Here is a 20,751-nt window from a genome sequence, read left to right on the forward strand (position 1 = left end):
CCCTGTCCCATGTCTGCCTTTTCTAACTTTTCTCACCTCCTTTGGTTTTAGGTCTTCAAGTAACATTGGAGGCCAAGAAACCACCTGATTCTAACCTATGCAGGTTGCATGTTGGAAGACAACTTCCTCCCGTCTCCATTTACCTCTGGAAAATGTGTTTTAAAATACCTAGTTTATGCTATTTCTTTAAGCTTATTATAGTTCATATGTCTCTTAAACAGAAGTTTTTAATTCAGAATCTCTGGACTCTGGTCTGTTATTCCCTTTTCTGAGACTAACAGTTGCCAACACAAATACATGTACTCTCAAGATGACTTTATTTTCCTCATTTCCAGTGACATACTTTTTTTTCTTTTTTTTTGAAGGCACTGGGAATTAAACCCAGGACCTCGTACATGGGACACATGTACTCAACCAACTGAGCTACATGGCTTTGAAAAATAATACAGAATGACAACTGAATAAGGTCCTCATGGTATAATGCACAAGAATGCCAGCATCTGGGAAGGGGATGTGACTCAACTGATAGAGCATCCACATACCATATGGAAGGTCCAGGGTTCGATACCAAGGGCCTCCTGGCCCATATGGTGAGCTGGCTCATGCACAGTGCTGCCGTGCGCAAGTTGGGCCATGCCACGCAGGGGTTCCCCCACTTAGGGGTGTCCCACGTGCAAGGAGTGCGCCCCGCAGGAAGAGCCACCCAAATGCAAAAAAGGCACAGCCTGCCCAGGCGTGGCGCCATGCACACGGAGAGTTGATGCAACAAGATGACGCAACAAAAAGTGACAGATTCCTGGTGCTGCCTGACAAGAAGGCAAGCAGACATAGAACACACAGCGAATGGACACAGCAGACAATGGGAGTGGGGGGGAGAAATCTTAAAAAAAAAAAAAAAAAGAATTCCAGGATCTGAGTTAGGTTATGTTTGTTTTGAGATTTAAATCAAGATTATAAAATAATTTCTCAATTATTTGGAGAATGAAGGCTGTTATGCAAATATATCATTCTTATTGCCAGTATTTAATAATCTGAGCAGTAGCAAAATGTTTCAACCAACGGAAAGGTCATATAGAAGTCCTAAATTGTCATTCCAATCTAGGGACCATAGCCCTACTTTGTTAACCTTCTAGTGGTTTCACTTTCTTCATTTTAAATGCTGCTTCCAGTTTCAGAATTCTATGCTTCACTCATAGACTTAACAGTTGTTGACTGGCGATGCTTTGAGATGCTCATCTTTATGCTCTCGTCACTTTTTGCATCCTCTTACTTGTTGCATAACAGCCACCATCAGTAATAGTGTGAATAACGTTTAGTTTCATATGCATCAAGATATTTTTCTTATGAACTTTCAATTGTTTACCCCGGGCTAAGAGAAAAATGCAGTTTTAATGAAGAAAAATGTGAAAATTATCTCTTTTTAAGCCAGGACTTTTTTTTTTTTTGGTAATGTTTGTCTTTAAAAACTTCATCTCATATTTTAAAAGCTAGATTTAGAATTTTCTAATATTGTAAAAAAATAAAGGCAACTGACAGACAAATATTGTATGTCTATAGGAAACGCCCACAATATGCAAATTCATAGAGAAAAGTAGATTATAGAAGGCAGGAAAGGAGTTAATGCTTAAGAATAGTTTCTGATTGGAGTGATGAAAAAATTTTGGTAATGTGTGGTGGTGACAGTGATCATTTTATGCAGGCAATTAATACCACTAAATTGTAACAAAGTCATTGAAGTGAGAAAATTGGGATACATACATAAACTATTAAAATTGGAAAAAGCACAAAAAAAAGTTTATTGGTATACAAGAAATGGTAAGAAAATGAAAAAAGCACCCAATATTTAAAAGACCAATTTAAGTGTTCACTAAAGAAACATAAGTAAAAATACGCAGTACAATGAACTTTTAAAAAAAGCATTCTAAAATTACTGATAAAATATTAGCCAAAAGTTACACTTAAAACTACTTAAAACATTTTTTTTAAAACTTCCTAACTAGATTCTACCTAAGTAAGTTCTACCTAGTGAGTTTGGCAAAACTGTCACCCTCACAACCTGATCCTCTACAAGTCTCTAAGAACTAACTGTTAACATATCACTGAAGAAAAAAAGCAGTAAATAGCACTATGGAAAACGAAAAAGAACCTCGGAGAAAAGAAAGGCCACAGCTCAAAAACTTAAACAACATAGAAGAAAAAGTCTACAACATAAAATCTGGTTTTTGTACGTCAGATTTAAACCGAAACCACTCAGACTGCGTCCTCTCCCTCTTACTCCCCCAAAAAGGAAAAGAAGAACGATCATCAAGAGCAAAAGGCAGTTGCAGAAAAGCAACACCTAGAGCCGGCTTCACGCTCAGGAGAGAACGCTGCGCCTCCTCCTCGTGGCTTTCGGTGCCCTACACGTTCAGAGAACCTTCTCTAGTCAACAACTATAGAAATGATCCCTGAAAGTATAGTCTTAACCCGCCTTCCCCCGCCTCGGCTGGGTCCCCGCGAGCTGCGCGCCTTTCACCGACGGCGCTCGGGGCTCAGCGGTTTTGTTATTCCTGCAAAAAAGAGAGAAACAGGCGCTACAAGACAGTCTTTTCTACTGATATCACTGAACAACGCATTTATAATCTTTAATGTGGAAATGCACACATTTTAAAATTTTCTCTTTACCAGCCATGTCAAATTAGCATAACACGGAGAGACAGCCAATCCCAACCCGCACGTTGACAGCCGCGGAGGCGCGATGACAGGGTGGCCGGGAGGGGTGCTGGGTGCCGGAAGCCCGGGGCTGCAGAGGAGGACGTTCACTTGCTGCACCCGCCTTGTTCCAACCTGGCTTTCACCTGCTACTCCATCAAAGCAACACCCTAAAAGTTCATTCTGAAAACCTGCTTGTTACCCAAAAGCGGGCTCACCCTAAACTAAATTAAGCAAATAAACACCTTACCTTCCCTCGACCCCGCCCACCCCGTGGGACGTGACTCGCAGGTACGAGCCCCCAGGTAAGGGTTACACCAAGAGCAAATCAGTGATGCATTTGGAAAAAGACCTTGACCAAAAGGGGAAACATTAAATTGAGAAGGGTGGGCTAAGAGATCTCAAAGTGAGTCTGGAGCTTACTCCAGAGGTTACTCTTCAGCAGGCCTGGGGCAGATTTTACTAACCCCACAGTAAACAGCTCTAAAGAGGAGTGCTCTGAAAAAAAAAAGAGGGGTATTCTGGGGGACTCTGCAGACGTCCAGCCCCCATAGGCAGGGAGCACAGCCTAACAGAATCAACACCCCCTGGGCAGGCCTGTTAGAACACATATCCTCTCTCTTCTCTATATAAGTTATACTCATTTATAATTCCCTTACTCATGACTCTCTTCTCCTTTTGGTTTGGTTTTTTTAAAGCAGTTTTATTGAAATAGAGTCACATACCATGCAATCCATCCAAAGTGTACAATCAGTGGCTTTTGCTATAATCACAGTGTTGTGCATTCATCACCACAAAAAATTTTAGAACAATTTCATTACTACAAAAAGAAAAAATCCACACCCCTTAGCAGTCACCTCTCAATTCCTTTCCCCAGCACTACATAATCACTAATCTAATTTCATCTTTATAAATTGATTTTTATTTATATTTGATATAAATGGAATCATACAATATGTAGTACTTTGTGTCTACTTTCTTTTAACATAATGTTTTTTTAAAAAGCCAATCAATTTTATTGATACATATTAATAAAGCATGCAATTCATGCAACGTATACAATCATTGGTATTTGGTATAATCACAACTATGTAATTATACTATAATGTGGGGTTTTTTGTCTGATATTAACATTTGGTAGTATTAACATACATTTGGGGAGCAGATGTGTCTCAAACTATTGAGCACCTGCTTCCCATGTGGGAGGTCCCAGGGTTCCTCCCCAGTGCCTCTTAAAAACAAAAATGAAAAAAAACAAGCAAAAACTTTTTAAAATTTAAAAAAAAAATTTTTTTTAATCAATTAGTTAAAAAAAAAAAAAAGCAAACAAATGGAAAAACCAGGGGAGTCAATGTGGCTCAGTAGTTGAGCACCAGCTCCCCACGTACGAGGTCCCGGGTTCAATCCCTGACCCTCATACCAAAAAAAACAAACAAACCACGCATTTGTTCAGCTTCAAAATAAACAGTCTTATATGTGCAATTTTGCCCATATTTATATTGTGCATGTATTTTTACTACGCTATATATTTCCATGTTACATTTTTTAGCTGTCTTATTAGTGATATAATTACCTTAGACTTTTCTTTCAAACCACTTTTTTATGTGTATTTTTATTGCCTTTTTTTAAAAAGATACATAGATCACAAAAAAAAAAGTTACATTAAAAAATATAAGAGTTTCCCATATACCCCACACCCCAACACTCCTCCCACATCATCAACCTATTTCATCATTGTGGCACATTCATTGCATTTGGTGAATACATTTTGAAGCCCTGCTGCACCACATGGATTATAGTTTACATTGTAGTTTACACTTTCCCCAGTACATTCAGTAGGTTATGGCAGGATATATAATGTCCAGCATCTGTCCTTTTAATATCATTTAGGACAATTCCAAGTCCTGAAAATGCCCACACATCACATCTCTTCTTCCCTCTCCCTGCCCTCAGCACTACCATGGGCACTTTCTCCACATCAATGATACAATTTCTTCCATTGCTAGTCACAATAGTTCTTTAGTAGAATACCAGTAAGTCTGCTCTTATCCATATTTTATTCCTCCATCCTGTGGACCTTGGGCTGGTGATGTCCACTCACCTCTAAATTGAGAGAGGGCTTAGATCCCACATGGCTAATGGGTGCGATTCTCCTGCTTGTAGTTGTCAAACCACTTTTATACCCACATAATATTACTGCTAGTTACAGATATTATGTTGAGAGTTCACCTTTTCTATTCATTTACAAAGTTTAACACATACCTTTTTTTTTTAACACATATCTTTTTTACCAATTCTCCACAAGTTAACTCTCAGCCTTCCATTCTCTAAACTCATTCTGTTTTCTGGTGATCCATATTCAAGTTAGTAAATCCATGAGATTACATAATATATTTAGTTCATAGTAGCACAATCATACAGTATTTGTTCTTTTATATCTGGCTTGCTTCACTAAACATAATGTCCTCCAGGTTCATCCATGTTGTCAATACACTTCACAACTTCATTTCTTCTTAGAGTTGTGTAATATTCCATTGTGTGTATACACTACAATTTGTTTATCCATTCATCAGTTGATGGGCACCTGGGTTGTTTCCATCTTTTGGCAATCATAAATAATACTATTATGAACATTGGTGTGCAGATGTTTGTTCGTGTCATTGTTCTCAGTTCTTCCGAATATATACCTGGTAGTGATATTGCAGGATCATGTGGCAACTGTATATTCAAATTCCTAAGGAACTGCCAAACAGTCCTCCACAGTGGCTGTACAATTCTACATTTCCACCAACTGTGAATAAGAGTTCCAATCTCTCCACATCCTCTCCAACATTTACAGTTTTCTGACTTTTGAATAGCAGCCAATCTAATAGGTATGAAATGATATCCCATTGTTATTTTGATCTGCATTTCCCTAATTGCTAGTGATGTTGAACATTTTTTCATGTATTTCTTCACCATTTGTGTTCTTCTTTGGACAATTGTCTTTCCAAGTCTGTTGTCCATTTTTAAATTGGGAAGTTTGTCCTTTTATTGTTGAGTTGTATGATCTCTTTGTATATCATAGATATTAAACCCTTATGGGATATGTGATTGCCAGATATTTTCTCCATTTAGTTGGTTGCCTTTTCACCCTTCTGACAAAGTCCTTTAAGGTGCAAAAGTGTTTAATTTTGAGGAGGTCCCATTTATCTATTTTTTCTTTTGTTGCACATGCTTTGTGTATAAAATCCAGGAAATCATCACCTACCACAAGATCTTGAAGATATTTCCCTACATTTTCTTCTAGTCGATTTATGGTTGTCATTTTTATATTTAGATCCTTGATCCGTTTTGAGATGATTCTTGTATAGGGAGTGAGATAGGGGTCCTTTTTCATTCTTTTGGCTATGACTATCCCGTTCTCCCAGCATCATTTGTTGAAGAGACTGCTTTATCCAATTAACATGGACCTGGTAGTTTTGTCCAAAACCAGCTGAACATACAGGTTAGGGTTTATTCTGGATTCTCAATTCTATTCCATAGATCAATGTGACTGTCTTTATGCCAATACCATGCTGTTTCAATCACTATAGCTTGTAGTAAATTACAACGTCAGGCAGTGAAAGTTTCCCACATCACTCTTCTTTTTTAGAATGCTTTTGGCTATTTGGGTGCACTTTCCCTTCCAAATAAATTTGGTAATTGCCTTTTCTATTTCTGTAAATAGGCACGGCACTCCTTGCATGCATCAGCATTGTACATGGGCCAGCATCACATGGGTCAAGGAGGCCCAGGGTTTGAACTGCGGACCTCCCATGTGGTAGGCAGATGCCCTATCCATTGGGCTTTCCCAATGTGTTTTTAATCTCACCTACTGTGTCTTTTGTTCCCATGAGCTCTGTTATTTTTCTATTCAGGTTTTCAAGTTCTTCTTTGTGCTCACTCAATGTCTTCTTGATGCCCTTTATCTCTTTAAACATAGCATTAATTTTATTTTGGAAATTTGTATGAATCTCATTGATTAATTGTCTCAAATCCTATGTCTTGTCTGGGGCTTTTTTTTTAAGATTTGTTTTATTTATACCCCTCCCCCTTCTTGTTTGTGCTCACTGTCTGCTCTCTGTGTACATTCATTGTGTGTTCTCTGTGTCTGCTTGTTTCTTTAGGAGGCAGAGGGAACTGAACCTGGGACCTCCCATGTTGGAGAGAGGAGCTCAATTGCTTGAGCCACCTCTGCTCCCTACTTTGTTGTGTCTATCACTGTGTTTCCTCTTTGTGTCTCCTTGTTACATCATTTTGTTGCATCAGTTCACTGCACCAGCTTTCTGTCTTGCTTGTCTTCTCTAGGAGGTATCAGGAACCAAACCCAGAATCTCCCATGTGGTAGGCAGGTGCCCAAATGCTTGAGCCACATCTGCTTCCTCATCCTGGGCTGATATAGTCCTCTGCTTGGGCCATTTCTTCCATTTTCTTAGTAAGGCTTGTAAATTTTTGCTGATGTCTAGGCATCTGATTATGATTGTGAATTTGCTCTGATGCTCAATTTCTCTTTCCTTTATAGGAATCCAGTGGCAGGAGACTGTGTTATTGCCATTCTTTGATCCTTGGTTCAACCTGTTCTAGGCCTTTAGGATCATGCATCTCTATTAGTTGCTCAAATCTGAGCTCTGGACCCAGTAATGGATTGCAGACCTGCTTTCAAAGGTCTTGTGCAGGAGGCTGTAAAGGCCAGAAAAAGCCTTTCAACTTACTTTTCAATTCCTCATATGCACTTCTGTGGCCAGTCAGCAGTTCAAGGCCTGGTAGAGTGGGCTTCCTGCAGTGTGGACCAGATCAATGTGACAGAGGATCCTGCCTGGAGGCTAAAAGCCTTGCTAATCAGACTTTCTCAGAGACAGTTCTCCAACCTTTGCTTGCAACCCCCTCTCTTTTCCTGGGTGGGAAATAATTCCACACCCTCTGTGTCCTCAATAATCAGTCCTGGGAAGTAAGTAGGGCGGTTGAGAGGGTTGTGTCTCTTTAGTCCCATGATTGCTCCAAGGCAAACAATGGCACAGCCCGACACGGCCGGGAAAGGCTCCTGGGACACAGCAGACCAAACAAGGAGTATCTACAACTGCAAGCAAAACAACTCCTTCCTTCCGCCCCATAATATCTAAGTCCCCCCTCAGCCTGAGTCAGTCAGAGTGGACATCATCCCAAATCCCTCAAGACTGAGGAATGAACAAGCAAAAGGTTGGGAGTGTAACCAGGGACAAAGTAGATATATTGTTATTGTATTATTATCTTGTGTTCTGGGAAGAACTAGTAACTGAGGTAAAAACAGAGGCTGACAGGTTTAGAAGGGAGGGGAAGGATGAATAGGTGGAACACGGCATGTGAGGGCGGTGAAATTGTTCCGTATGATGCTGCCATGACATTAAACATTTGTCAAAGCCTATAAAACTGTACAGCACAAAGTGTAAACCACGATGTAAACTGAGGACTTTGGTTTGTAGCAAGGCTTCCACACTGGTTGCCAATGGTAACAGACGTATCACACTAACATAAGATGTCAGTAATAGGGGAAACTATGTGTGTGGGTGTGGGGGAGTTATATGGGAATTCCCTACACTTTTGGTGTCATTTTTCTGTAATCCTAATACTTCTCTAAAAATAAAGTTTATTATTATTTTTTAAAAAGTTCATTCAGTAAAGTTTTTTCTGTTTTCTGGGATTCAGTACATAGGAGTGATAAGAGAGGACTCCCTTGTCTTGTTCTTTTTTTTTTAAGATTTATTTTTTATTTATTTCTCTCCCTTTCCCCCCTGTTGTCTGCTCTCCATGTCTATTCACTGTGTGTTCTTCTGTGTCCACTTACATTCTTGTCACGTGGCACTGGGAAACTGTGTTGCTTTTTTTGTTCAGTCATCTTGCTGTGTCAACTCTGTGTGTGTGGCACCACTCCTGGGTGGGCTGCAGTTTTTTCACACGGGGCAGCTCTCCTTGAAGGGTGTACTCCTTGCATGTGGGGTACCCCTATGTGGGGGACACCCCACATGACATGGCACTCCTTGCATGTGGCAGAACCACGTATGGGCCAGCTCACCACATGGGTCAGGAGACCCTGGGTATCCAACCCTGGACCCTCCATATGGTAGGCAGATGCTCTATCAGTTGAGTTACAACTGCTTCCCCCTTTCACTTTCAATCTCTTGGTATCCTTGTATATATGACGAGTCTCTAGTAGACAGCAATATAGCTCTTTTCCGTATTTCTGGATTCAATCTACTCATTTTACTTATCTATTTACTTTTTAGAACTGTTTTGTATCTATGTTCATGAAGGAACAATTGTTCTGTAGTTTTCTTTTTTTGTACTGTCTTTGCATGGTTTTGGTATAAGGGTAATACTGGCATCATAAAGTGAGTTGGGAAGTGTTCTCTTCTGTTTCCTGGAGATTTTCTGGGGAATTGGGCCTGGAGATTTGAAGGTCTGGGCTTTTTAAACTACTAACTTAATGTCTTTAATAGTTACCCAGCTTTTGAAATTATCTATTTCATCTTGGATAAGTTTGGTAGTTTATGCCACTCAAGGAATTGCTCTATTTTCCCCAAATTGTTCATTTTATGCTTGTAAAGTTCATAGTGTTACTGGATTTTATTTAGGTTCTTGGCTATACTGCAGAAATGAATTTCAAGAGCACAGCAGGTGAGCTAGGGCCAGTAATTTATTCAGGTAGGGAGGGAAGAGAAATGGGAGAAAATAACAGATCAAGGGTCCCAGGTAGAGAGGAAGGGGGTGAAAAGAGATAAAGAGGGCTGGTTTACAGACTACAATTCCCCTTATAGATTATAACGCCCCAGGTTTACTTGCGTGTCCATGTGGCAGAGGAAAAATGGCAAGAGTGGCAGACAGAGGGCAGGAACAGGTCTAGAGGCAAGAGAGCAGGACAAAAGCATGCTCAAGCCTTGAGGTTTGCTTTATAAACTATTAGTTATTCCACCCCTTTGCTAATGGCAGGGGAGGGGTTTCAGCTGTTTGCTGTTTTGATTGATTACCCCTCCCATCAATCCCCTGTGAGGGCACAAGGATAAAGCCCCTAGGGAGCATCTGGGGCTTTTCCCTGCTCCCAGAAGAGGTCTTTGTTCTGGATGGCAGAATCTTGGGGGTGGGGGGCTTCCAGCAGCCGTCTTGGGGTTACTGATGTCCACGTGGACTCTCTGCAGGTTCCAGGTCCATCTATTAATTCCTTATCTTACTAGCCTGCTTCAATAGTATTTGGTTAATTCTCTGAATGTTCATAACCTTTATTAGATATACATTTCAACTAAATTTCACAAGAAAACATTCAGTCCACACACAGCTTCCAAATGCCTGTCAGACTCCAGGTGATCAAGTTAGCAGAAAAAAGGGTGTCCTGAGGAAGGAGATGCAAGGGAAGATTTTTGCAGCAATCAAGCAATGGAATCTTAGGGAAGGTCTGCCAAGCATGCCTGCTTTAAGGGAGCTATGGCCTCCTGGCATGAGATGGCCAATGAGTACCTAGATGGGAGGTAATTTCAAGAGGAGAAAAGGAAAGCTGATTAAAAAAAAAAAAGATAATGACCCAAAACTGTCAGTTCCAGGAGAGGACTGTGTAGGACTGAGGACAAAGTTGGCAGTACCATCAAGTAGAAAGCTAGGTCAGGAAAGGCACCATGGTTGTCCCAAAAACCACGTAGAAGTTAGGTGGAAATGAGCAAAGAGAAGTAACAGGAAGCATAAGTGGAAAACCTAGAAACTGGAGGGAAAAAGAAACGTATAACAAGTAAACTTTCGAACACTGGAATAGGAAAGCCTACAGTAAGTATCTATATTAAAGGAAATTCCTCCTTAAGCCAAAACCACTCGGACTGTGTCCTCTCCCTCTTACTCCCCCAAAACAGGGGAGAAGAACGATCATCAGTGCCAAGAGGCAGTTGCAAGAAACTAGAGCAACACCTAGAGCCGGGTTCACGCTCAGGAGAGGACACTGCGCCTCCTCCTCTTGGCTTTCGGTGCCCTACGTGTTCAGAGAACCTTCTCTACTCAACGATTCCTGAAAGTATAGTCTTAGCTCACCAACCCCCCCACTCTCCTGGGTCCCCAAAAGCTGTGCACCTTTCACCGATGGTGATTGAGGTTCAGCGTTTCTGTTTACCCAGCAAAAAAAAAGAAACAGGCACTACAATACAAATTTTTCCATTTATATCAGTGAACAACATATTGTTAACCTTTTACGTGGAAACACAGACACACACAAATTATCACCTACATTAGACAGCATAACACAGAGACAGCCAATCCCAACCGCATTTTGAAGGCCGAGGAGGCGGCGATGACTGTGGCTGGGAGGAGTGCTGGGTGCCTGGAACCCAGGGCTGCAGAAGAGTATTCCTTTTCACTTTATTGCCGATTGCTCCTTTTGCTTTGTCCTCCTTATGCTTCCAACCACCAGTTCACGCTTTTTGAATTTTTAGAAAACATTCAGTTGTTTGGTGGGGGAAATAAAGGAAATTGACTGTCTCCCTGGAAAGTTAGGAGTCAACTTGAAGCTCACTCAAGAAAAACAAACAACAATAAAGCATAGCCACACACCAATAATCTTATCTAGACAGTCATTCTGTCCCCCTTGATGACCTATTTCCAATTTCTTTGGTATATTGGCCTTCTTTTTTTTTTTTTTTGTACCAGGGTTGGGGATTGAGCCTGAGTCCTTGTAAGTGGGAAGCTGGCACTCAACTACTGAGCCACACTGGCTTCCCTGAGTTGGTTTTTTTCATTTGTTTTACTCGTTGTTTGTTTTTTGTTTGTTTGTTTGTGTTTTTAAGAGGCACCGGAAGCAAACCTGGGACCTCTCATGAGGGAGGTGGGCGCTCAACTGCTTGAGCCACATCCACCCCCTATATTTGCCTTTTTGCAACCCGACCCATCTTTACTCCAACCCAGCTCCTGAAGGGGCTTGGTTGGGACAACTGTAAGACCAAATCATGCACCAGGTATAGTGTTAGACAGACATGAGCTTTATTTATTGGAACTAGCAGACAAGAGAGATTCTCTCCGGTGGCTGCGGGCTAGAGAATGAAGATAGCACTCCAGGAACAGGGGAAGAAATAAGGGTCAATATATAGGATCTCAGAACAAAGACGTTTCACAACAGAGTTTCTGCTAGGGTCACATGAAGCACATAAATGGGGTCGGTGGTGGTGTTGTGAGAAGGAATTGTACAGCCTGAGAAAATTACCATCTCCATACCATCTGTACATTGTGTCCCTATGAGGAGGTTTGTTACATTTTAACTTGTGTCCTGGGATATGCTGGCAGCTGCTATTGAAGGCTGTGTTTCCCTTAGGGAGAGGGAGCTAGGACTGGGGACCCACTGGACCCCCATAATCTGCTGCTTCTTCAAAGCAGCAGTCTAAAAGTTCATTTAGTAAAGTTCTTTCTGCTCTCCAGTACCTGGTTCATAGCCGTTATGAGACTGTTCACACTTCCTGATCGCATGGAAAGGATTCAGCCTTTTATTATTATGTACCCTGTTGTAACCAAGAGTTAAGAATTAACAAATAATTATGATCACTAAATCATTATTTAGATGTTTTTACTTCCAGTGTATTATAATAAGGCAAAGGTTGGTGTCTGAAATTGCTGAAACTGGTTGGACTGACCTCAACCTTTGTACATTGTCATTTCCAACTAAAAACTTGTCATTGTGATGATTTTTCCAGATGTTTATCATCTTGTATATGATTATTTCTATTGAAATGTTAACCACAGCACCCTCCTCTATCTGAAATTTGTAAGAAGAATTTCCATACCCCCTCTCCCCAGATGCCTTGATTTCTGACAATTATTTTGTGATTGCAATGACCTTGTGACTCATCCTGGTTTTGCATGTACCACCATCTTATTCAGCCACTTAATGTTTAATAATGAATGAACCTACCCAAAATCACCAATTATTCATTAACATAAACTGCTGGGAAGCATACTTGGCCCAGTGGTTAGGGCATCTGCCTACCACATAGGAGGTCCGCAGTTCAAACCCCGGGCCTCCTTTACCTGAGTGAATATGGCCCACATGCAGGGCTGATGCGCGCAAGGAGCGCCGTGCCACGCAGGGGGTGTCCCCCACATAGGGGAGCCCCATGTGCAAGGAGTGCACCCCGTAAGGAGAGTCACCCAGCGTGAAAGAAAATGCAGCCTGCCCAGGAATGGCACAGCACACACGGAGAACTGACACAACAAGATGACACAACAAAAAGAAACACAGATTCCCGGTGCTGCTGATAAGGATAGAAGCGGTCACAGAAGAACACGCAGCAAATAGACACAGAGAGCAGACAACTGGGGGCAGGGGGGAGAGAAATTAACAAAAAATAAATCTTTTAAAAAAAACAACAAAAAACAAAACATAAACTGCTAACCCTGGATATTATAAATTACCAGGATTACTGTAGTTCCAGGAGGCAGTTTTTAGGCCATTAGGCCCCTGTGCTGCCTGGCTTGTACAAACTCTTTCTTTGAAACCCTGGTGTCCCAGGAGTTGGTCTTTAAAGGGGAGGAAAGAACCTGCTTTTGCTCGATATCAGTGTAGGTCTTGAGTGGTTTCGTTTTGTTTTTATATCATAAATGGACGTTGAATTTTGTCATAAGTTTTTGTCCTAAGTGTCAGTTAATAGATCATGAGATTTGTCTTCCTTAGCCTGATAATATGATAGACTTGATTGATTTTCAAATACCTGACAAGTCTTGCATCTCTGGAGTAAACCTTACTTGTTTAGGTAATAGAGATCTTTTCCATATTTCTGGATTCAATCTAGGAAATTTTTTGAGAATTTTTTTTTTTTTTCATCTATGTTCATGAAGGAAAAGTAAAGGGAAAAAAATGTGCATGAAGGAACTCTGTCCTGTCCTTTTCTTCTTTGTCTTTTTTTTTTTTTTTTTTGGTTTTGGTATCATTAAATGAGCAAGGAAGTGTGCTGTTCTATTTTCTGGAGAATTGGTCCTGGAGACTCATTTCCCAGGAATCCTTATTTAATTTCTTTAACAGTAACTGAGCTATTCAAATTGTGTATCTCATTTTGGGTGAATTTAGGCAGTTATGCTATTGGAGGAATTGTTGCATTTCACCTATTTGTTGAACATATGTGTAAACTTGTTCATAGTATTTCCTTACTAACCTCTTAATGTTAATAATCTTCATTAGATACATTAGATATACATTTTAACTAAATTTCACAAGAAAACTTTCAGTCCAAATTCTGCTTCCAGTGCTTGTTAAAAATCCAGGTTATTAGGGTTTTCAGAAAGAACAGGATATCCTGTAGAAAGAGATAAAAGTTTTTTTGCAGTGATTTGGAGTGGAGTCTCTTAAAGCAGCCAGAGTTGTTCTTTGGGATTTGACTTTCAGTGAGTTTGAAGGCCTCCCAATGCTTAGATAGAAGAAATATTTCAATAGGAGACAAGGAATATTTTGAAAAACAGGTTTAAATTCGTCAAGACCGCAGGCTCCAAGGAGCATTCTTTTGTAAGCTTGCTAGAAAAGTGTTGGCAGAAAATACTTGCTTCAAAACCACAGTATTAGACAACAAAGCTGGTAGTAGAACTCTTTAAACATCTAAACAGAAAATAACTTCAAGTCTGCATTTTCAGATTAAAGCAGAAACCACTCAGACTGCGTCCTCTCCCTCTCACTCCCCCAAAAAGGAAGAGAAGAACGATCATCAAGGGCAAAAGGCAGTTGCAGAAAAGCAACACCTAGAGCCGGCTTCACGCTCAGGAGAGAACGCTGCGCCTCCTCCTCGTGGCTTTCGGTGCCCTACACGTTCAGAGAACCTTCTCTAGTCAACAACTATAGAAATGATCCCTGAAAGTATAGTCTTAGCCCGCCCTCCCCCGCCTCGGCTGGGTCCCCGCGAGCTGCGCGCCTTTCACCGACGGCGCTCGGGGCTCAGCGTTTTTGCTACTCCTTCGAAAAAGAGACAAACAGGCGCTACAAGACAGTCTGTTCTACTGATATCACTGAACAACGCATTTATAATCTTTTATGTGGAAATGCACAACTTAAAAAAAATGTTTTTTTTTATTAGCCACGTAAATTAGCATAACACAGAAAGACAGCCAATCACAACTCACATGTTGAAAGCCCAGTGGGACCATGACAAGTCTGTAGGTGGCAGGGAGGAGTGCTGGGTGGCTGAAACCTAGGTCTGCAGAAGAGAATTACTTTTCACTCTATTCCCAGTTGCACCTTTTGGTTTCTCCTCCGTATGCTTGCAATCACCAGTTCACTTTTTTTTTTAAGGGGAAAAAAGCCAGTTGTTTGGTGGGAAAACAAAGGCCACTGACTGGCTGTCCCTTGGAAAGTTGGGAGTCAACCTGGAGCTCATTCAAGGAGAAAAATCAATAAAGCATAGCACTGCACTGATAATAGTTGGGCAGTCATACTGCACCCCTGGACAAGCTATTTCCATTTCTTTTGCTAGATTTGCCTTTTTCAAACCAAACTTTCATCTGCTACTCCATCAAAGCAGCACTCTAAAAGTTCATTCAGTGAACCTCCTGGTTACTCAAATATGGCCTCTCTCTAACTCAAATTCAGCAAATAAGCACATTACCTTCCCTCTCCCTTTCCCCACATGGGAATCGCTCCCAGGGGTGAGCCTTCCTGGCATCAGATTATTTCCAAGCACTAATTAGCAACACATTTGGAAAAAAACCTTGGCAAGCATGAGTAAACATTAAATAAAAAAGAGTTTTTGTGGCTAAGAGATTTCAAAGTGAGTCTGGAGGTTATTCCAGAGGTTACTCTTATTTAGGTCTCTGGCAGATTTCACGAACTGTCACAGGAAACAAAGCCTCAAACAAGAGTGCTCCCAAAGATCTTGGGACCTGAAATCAAAGAACAACTTATCTTGTGCCAATCTCAGGAAGTCCACTGTCAGTGGTATTCATGTCAAATAGCAGATTTTTCTTTGCAATGAATCTCTCTCTCTGTCATTCACAGCAAATTTTTCCTTTTTTTTTAAGATTTATTTTTATTTATTTCTCTCCCCATCCCCCTGTTGTCTGCTCTGTGTCCATTTGCTGTATGTTCTTCTATGTCTGCTTGCATTCTTGTCAGCAGCACTGGGAAACTATGTCTCTTTTTTTATTGTGTCATCTTGCTGTGTCAGCTCTCTGTGTGTGCCACGCCACTCCTGAGCGGGTTGCCCTTTTTTCATGCGGGACGGCTCTCCTTGTGGGGTGCACTCCTTGCGCGTGGGCCACCCCTACGTGGGGCACCCCTGCATGGCACAGCACTCCTTGCGTGCAGCAGCACTGCACATGGGCCAGCTCACCACATGGGTCAGGAGGCCCTGGGTGTTGAACCCTGGACCCTCCATATGGTAGGCAGACGCTCTATCAATTGAGCCACATCCGCTTCCTCAAATAGCGGATTTTGGTTTCGCTCATTACCTATGTAGTACCGTGATGTCTGCAACATTGTGTGGATCCCTGATGTACATGGCTCCTGAAGATGTCTCAACATTACGATGTTAAGGCAGACTTGTGGAGCATGGGGACAGTGAAGCATCAATGCCTGCTTGAAAAACCACTTTTCCAGGCCAGTAGTCCTCAAGACCAAAGGATGTTTTATAAAAAAACAAGAGCTTAATGCCTACTATTCCCAGCGAAACATTGCCCTATTTGGCTAATGTCCTTTTGGGTTTTCTTCAGAGAAACCAGACAGATAGACTTTTGAGTCTTTGAAGCATTCTTTAGTCATCCTTTTCTTGAGCAAGTTTCAATAAAAAAAATTCTTGCCCAGTTCCAGTCCAAGTATGCTTGTTCTGTCTCTGAAAGCTCCTGTGGTAGCCTCCATCTTGTCAATTTGCCTCTCCACCATCCCTTCCAGATACACAGCATATTCAAGAAGAAAAGTTATCTTCCTTACCATTGGACGCTTGCAGCTACCTACCAGTGTCCAAAGATTCTGCCAGTTATAGTAGCAAGAACTCTTCCTGTGACATAGATGACTTTGTCTTGGTTCCACACAACATCTCATCAGACCACTCATGATATGGCAATGGGACCTGCTGGCGGACATGCTTCAAATGAAATCTTGGTGTGTAGAGAACAATGCTAGCCTACTGTGTCACCTCACAGGGACTCAGCACCCACTCCAGTTCCTACTCAGATAAGGAACTATCAGGGCATAGAGCAGAACCTTACATCTGCTGCCAGCTCTGGCACAAATCTACAAGGTTCTCCGAGATCTGCTGTGCTATAAAGCTCTCGCACCAGCCCTGTGGGTTTCCTCTGACTAGGATCCTGCTCCAGCAGACACAGTACAAACAGCCGGGTCTTCCAGGCCTTATTCTCCTTCCCCTTGGGTGGGTGCCCCTCTCGAGAGTTTGCCCAGTGCTGCTGTGGGCATCCTTAGGGCGGTGAATCCAGAAGTGGGAGCTTCTCAGGTTCTCCAGGGCCCCAGGCTCAGGTGCCAAGGTCTCTCTAATTGGGTGCTAGACTGCAGAGCGCCCTCACCCTCACAACATGTCCCAGAGCAAGCAGAAGCTCAGGGAGCAGCACTGACTCTGGGGACCCCTCCCGGGCAGGGGCTGGGAGCAGCTACTCCCCTCAGCGCAGTCCCCGGGCAGCCTTGGAACCTCTCCCACCGAACACTCCACAGAGTTCCGGATGGTTCTTTAAAACTCCTTTACCAGCCATCACTGGTTCTCTGACTAAGACCTATGTAGGGAGATCTCAAAATCCCCCAAACATAACCTGTTGGCCTTGGTTACCCGTCAGGGGCCGCCTGAAGGGGCCACTAAGGATGGGAAGGCCCCCAGGACCTCCCAGCGCAAGGCGGTGAGCGGCAGCCGCCTTGGGCAGACCTGCCAGGGCTGGGAAATGCTGGCGTCAGGAGTGGACGCAGCCGTGGGGGTCAGCCACACCGGGGTGGCACGGAGTTCAAATACAGAGCGAGCCCTGGCCGTAGCCCCTGCCGTCGGAAGGCCAAGTTCGAGGGCTGTCCCGCTCACGATAGGAGACCCTCCGCAGTGCCACGACCCCCACGGTACCCTCATGGGCCTCCGAAGGAGAACGACTCCAGCGGGATCCGCAGCTCTGAGGCTCCCTCTGCTCCGCCAGCGGCCGTGGGCGTGGGGCGCTCCCCACCCGGGCCGGGCTCGGGGTCCCCTGCGGGAGCAGAGGCGGCTCCCAGCCTGAGATGCATGCCTTGCGGTGCTTCGCCCGCAGCGTCGAGGGCTCGTCACCTCGGGAGCCCCCGGCTGTCTGTGCTCGCAGCGAGAACACGCGGGCAACCTCCGGCACGCGAGCGCGGCGCTGCTGCTCGCCGGCCGCGTGCGGGACCCCGCGGCCGCGCGCCCGGGACCCCTGAACTGGGCACGCCTGCCGTCCCCGCGTACCAGATCCTGGAGAGGGTGTCAATGGACCAGATCAGCCAGCCGAGCCAAGAATGGGGGCAGGCGGAACAGATGGGTGTTACACAGGAGAACAGTGCAACCGAGCGCAGCTTCTCTGCATCGCGCCAAAGCCAAGGTCAAGTCCGGGAAACCGAGCCCCTCCGCTGCCGGGCAACAAGCTTGGGTCTGCTGGCCTGCATGAGATGCTTCAGCAAACTGAAGGTACTGTACATGGCTATCATGAGGCAGCCCTTCTTCTGGAAGGCCTAAGATTCTACAGGGTGCTACACATATGAAAATGTACATAAATATAAGTCTAGTATTGAAAGAAGACTGTGGGAAGCGGTTGTGTTTCAAGCGTTGAACATGAGAGGTTCTGGGTTTGGTTCCCAGTGCCTCTTAAAGAAGACGAGCAAGACAGCGAGCTGACAGAACAAGAGACATAAGGAGGAAAACATAATGAGCGACAGAACAAAGCAGGTGAGCAGTGGTGGCTCAAGAAAGTAGGCCCTTCCCTTCCACACGGGAGGTCCTGAGTTCGGTTCCCCGTGCCTCCTAAAAAAGGAAGAGGAGCACACAAGGAGCAGACACAGCAAATGCGAACAATGAGGGGGTGGGGAGAAATAGATAAAATAAATCTTAAGAAAAAAAAAAAGATTGTCAGCACTCTGCAACAGCCCAGGGACTGTGTGAGCAGTGGCTTGACCCATTGCCCAGTCCATGGGACTGTGAGGTGACACCTTTGGGATCACAGCGCCAGTTCTCTTGCCATCCCCAGGAAACTGTAGTTTCTTCGCTGGTGACTACCAAAGAACAGCGGTATTTCAGAAAGGAAAAACAATCCAAAACCTACATATTGCAGGAAATCTGCCTTATTGGAGAACTCGCCCCTTCCCTTTTTCTTTGTGGAAACAGAAGCAAAAAAATTCCACTTGGCTCTCAGGGTGAATGTGGTGAAGGAATGTACTTTAAGAATTAGGAAAACAAAATAAGCATGCTCCCAAGGTCGTCGGGACGCCAGAGGCGAGACACGTGGCCTCAGGAAATCACACGCCCTTGGTGGCTGCTAGCTGGGACTCTGATGATCTGTTTCCCCAGTATGGCATGGTTATACCCACTTATAATAGCCTGCTCCTGACTCTTCTATTCTTTTTATTTGAATCGATAAATTTCAAAACACCCATTCAACATACCTCTGAGACTTAAATCTTCAGATTGTTCCTATACCCGCTGAGCCCTGAATGCCCGCAAGGTTGTGGCCAACTCCTACTCTCCAGATTTGGGGGCTTGCCCTGAGCAACCAGCAAAATGATGACGAAGGACAAGTTCCATCCCAAGAAAACAAGGAGTATCTACAACTGCAGGCAAAACAACTCCTTCCTTCTGCCCCATAATATCTAAGTCCCTCCTCAGCCTGAGTGAGTCAGAGGGGACATCACCCCAAGTCCCTCAAGACTGAGGAATGAACAAACATAAGGTTGGGAGTGTAAGCAGGGACAAAGTAGATATATTGTTATTGTATTATTATCTTGTGTTCTGGGAAGATCCAGTAACTGAGGTAAAGACAGAGGCTGACAGGTTTAGAAGGGAGGGGAAGGATGAATAGGTGGAACACAGGGCATGTGAGGGCGGTGAAATTGTTCTGTATGATGCTGCCATGAGGTAAAAGTTTGTCAAAGCCTATAAAACTGTACAGCACAAAGTGTAAACCACGATGTAAACTGAGAACTTTGGTTTGTAGCAAGGCTTCCACACTGGTTGCCAATGGTAACAGACGTATCACACTAACATAAGATGTCAGTAATAGGGGAAACTATGTGTGCGTGTGGGCGAGTTTTATGGGAATTCCCTACACTCATGGTGTTATTTTTCTGTAATTCTAAAACTTCTCTAAAAATAAAGTTTACTACTAATACTACTACCAAAAAAAAAAAAAAAAAGTCCATTCGGTGAAGTTCTTTCTGTTTTCCAGGATTCAGTACATAGGAGTGTGAGAGAGGACTCCCTTGTCTTGTTCTGATCTCATGGAAAGCATTCAGTCTTTCACTGTCATGTAGGATGGTAGCTCTACATCTTTTGTCCATGCTCCCTAGAAGTCCTAGGAAGGAAGACCTCTCTATTTCTGTATTTCTGGGTGTTTTTTTCCTCACAAATGGATGTTCACTTTTGTCCTCTGCCTTCTATGTGACCATTCGTGGGATCATGTGCTTTATCTTCTTTGGCCTGAGAATACAATGGACTAATTAATTGATCTTCCATTACCTGACAAGGCTTGCATCTCTGGATGCTTCTTTTGGTGGAAAGAACCCACTTTCACAAGGAGTCAATTATCTGTGGGTTTTTTGTAGATGCTCACTAGCAAGTTAAGGAAGTCCTCTCTATTCTCATTTTTCTGAGTGTTTTTATCATGAATAGATGTTGAATTTTATCATATGCATCAGTTAATATGATCATGAGAATTGTCTTCTTTAGCCTAATAATATGATGCACTAATCGATTTTCAAATACCTGACAAGCTTGTTGCATATCTACAATAAAACTCATTTAGTCAGGCGGTATAGTTCTTTTTCATATTATTGGATTTAATCTACTAGTATATATTTTTAAACAGTGTCTACTCAGATCTTTTTTTTTTAATTTATTTTATTTATTTACTTCTCCCCACCTA

General features: G+C 42.9%; 3 non-coding genes and 1 pseudogene across 3 annotated transcripts; 1 reads left to right on the plus strand and 3 right to left on the minus strand.

Moving 5' to 3' along the window:
• Positions 1-2,245: 2,245 nt before the first annotated feature.
• On the minus strand, positions 2,246-2,463 carry LOC111761263 (small nucleolar RNA U3). The gene has a single exon (XR_002794675.2). It is a non-coding gene; the product is annotated as a small nucleolar RNA U3 (small nucleolar RNA).
• Positions 2,464-10,537: 8,074 nt separating this feature from the next.
• Positions 10,538-10,748, minus strand: LOC111761257 (small nucleolar RNA U3). Its single transcript, XR_002794670.2, has one exon. It is a non-coding gene; the product is annotated as a small nucleolar RNA U3 (small nucleolar RNA).
• A 3,592-nt stretch (positions 10,749-14,340) lies between these two features.
• On the minus strand, positions 14,341-14,558 carry LOC111761264 (small nucleolar RNA U3). Its single transcript, XR_002794676.2, has one exon. It is a non-coding gene; the product is annotated as a small nucleolar RNA U3 (small nucleolar RNA).
• Positions 14,559-15,405: 847 nt separating this feature from the next.
• On the plus strand, positions 15,406-18,776 carry LOC105744926 (serine/threonine-protein kinase ULK2-like; annotated as a pseudogene).
• The last annotated feature ends 1,975 nt before the right edge of the window (positions 18,777-20,751 follow it).

This window comes from Dasypus novemcinctus, chromosome 25 (genome assembly GCF_030445035.2).
Source record: "Dasypus novemcinctus isolate mDasNov1 chromosome 25, mDasNov1.1.hap2, whole genome shotgun sequence".
In the NCBI taxonomy this organism is placed as follows: domain Eukaryota; kingdom Metazoa; phylum Chordata; class Mammalia; order Cingulata; family Dasypodidae; genus Dasypus; species Dasypus novemcinctus.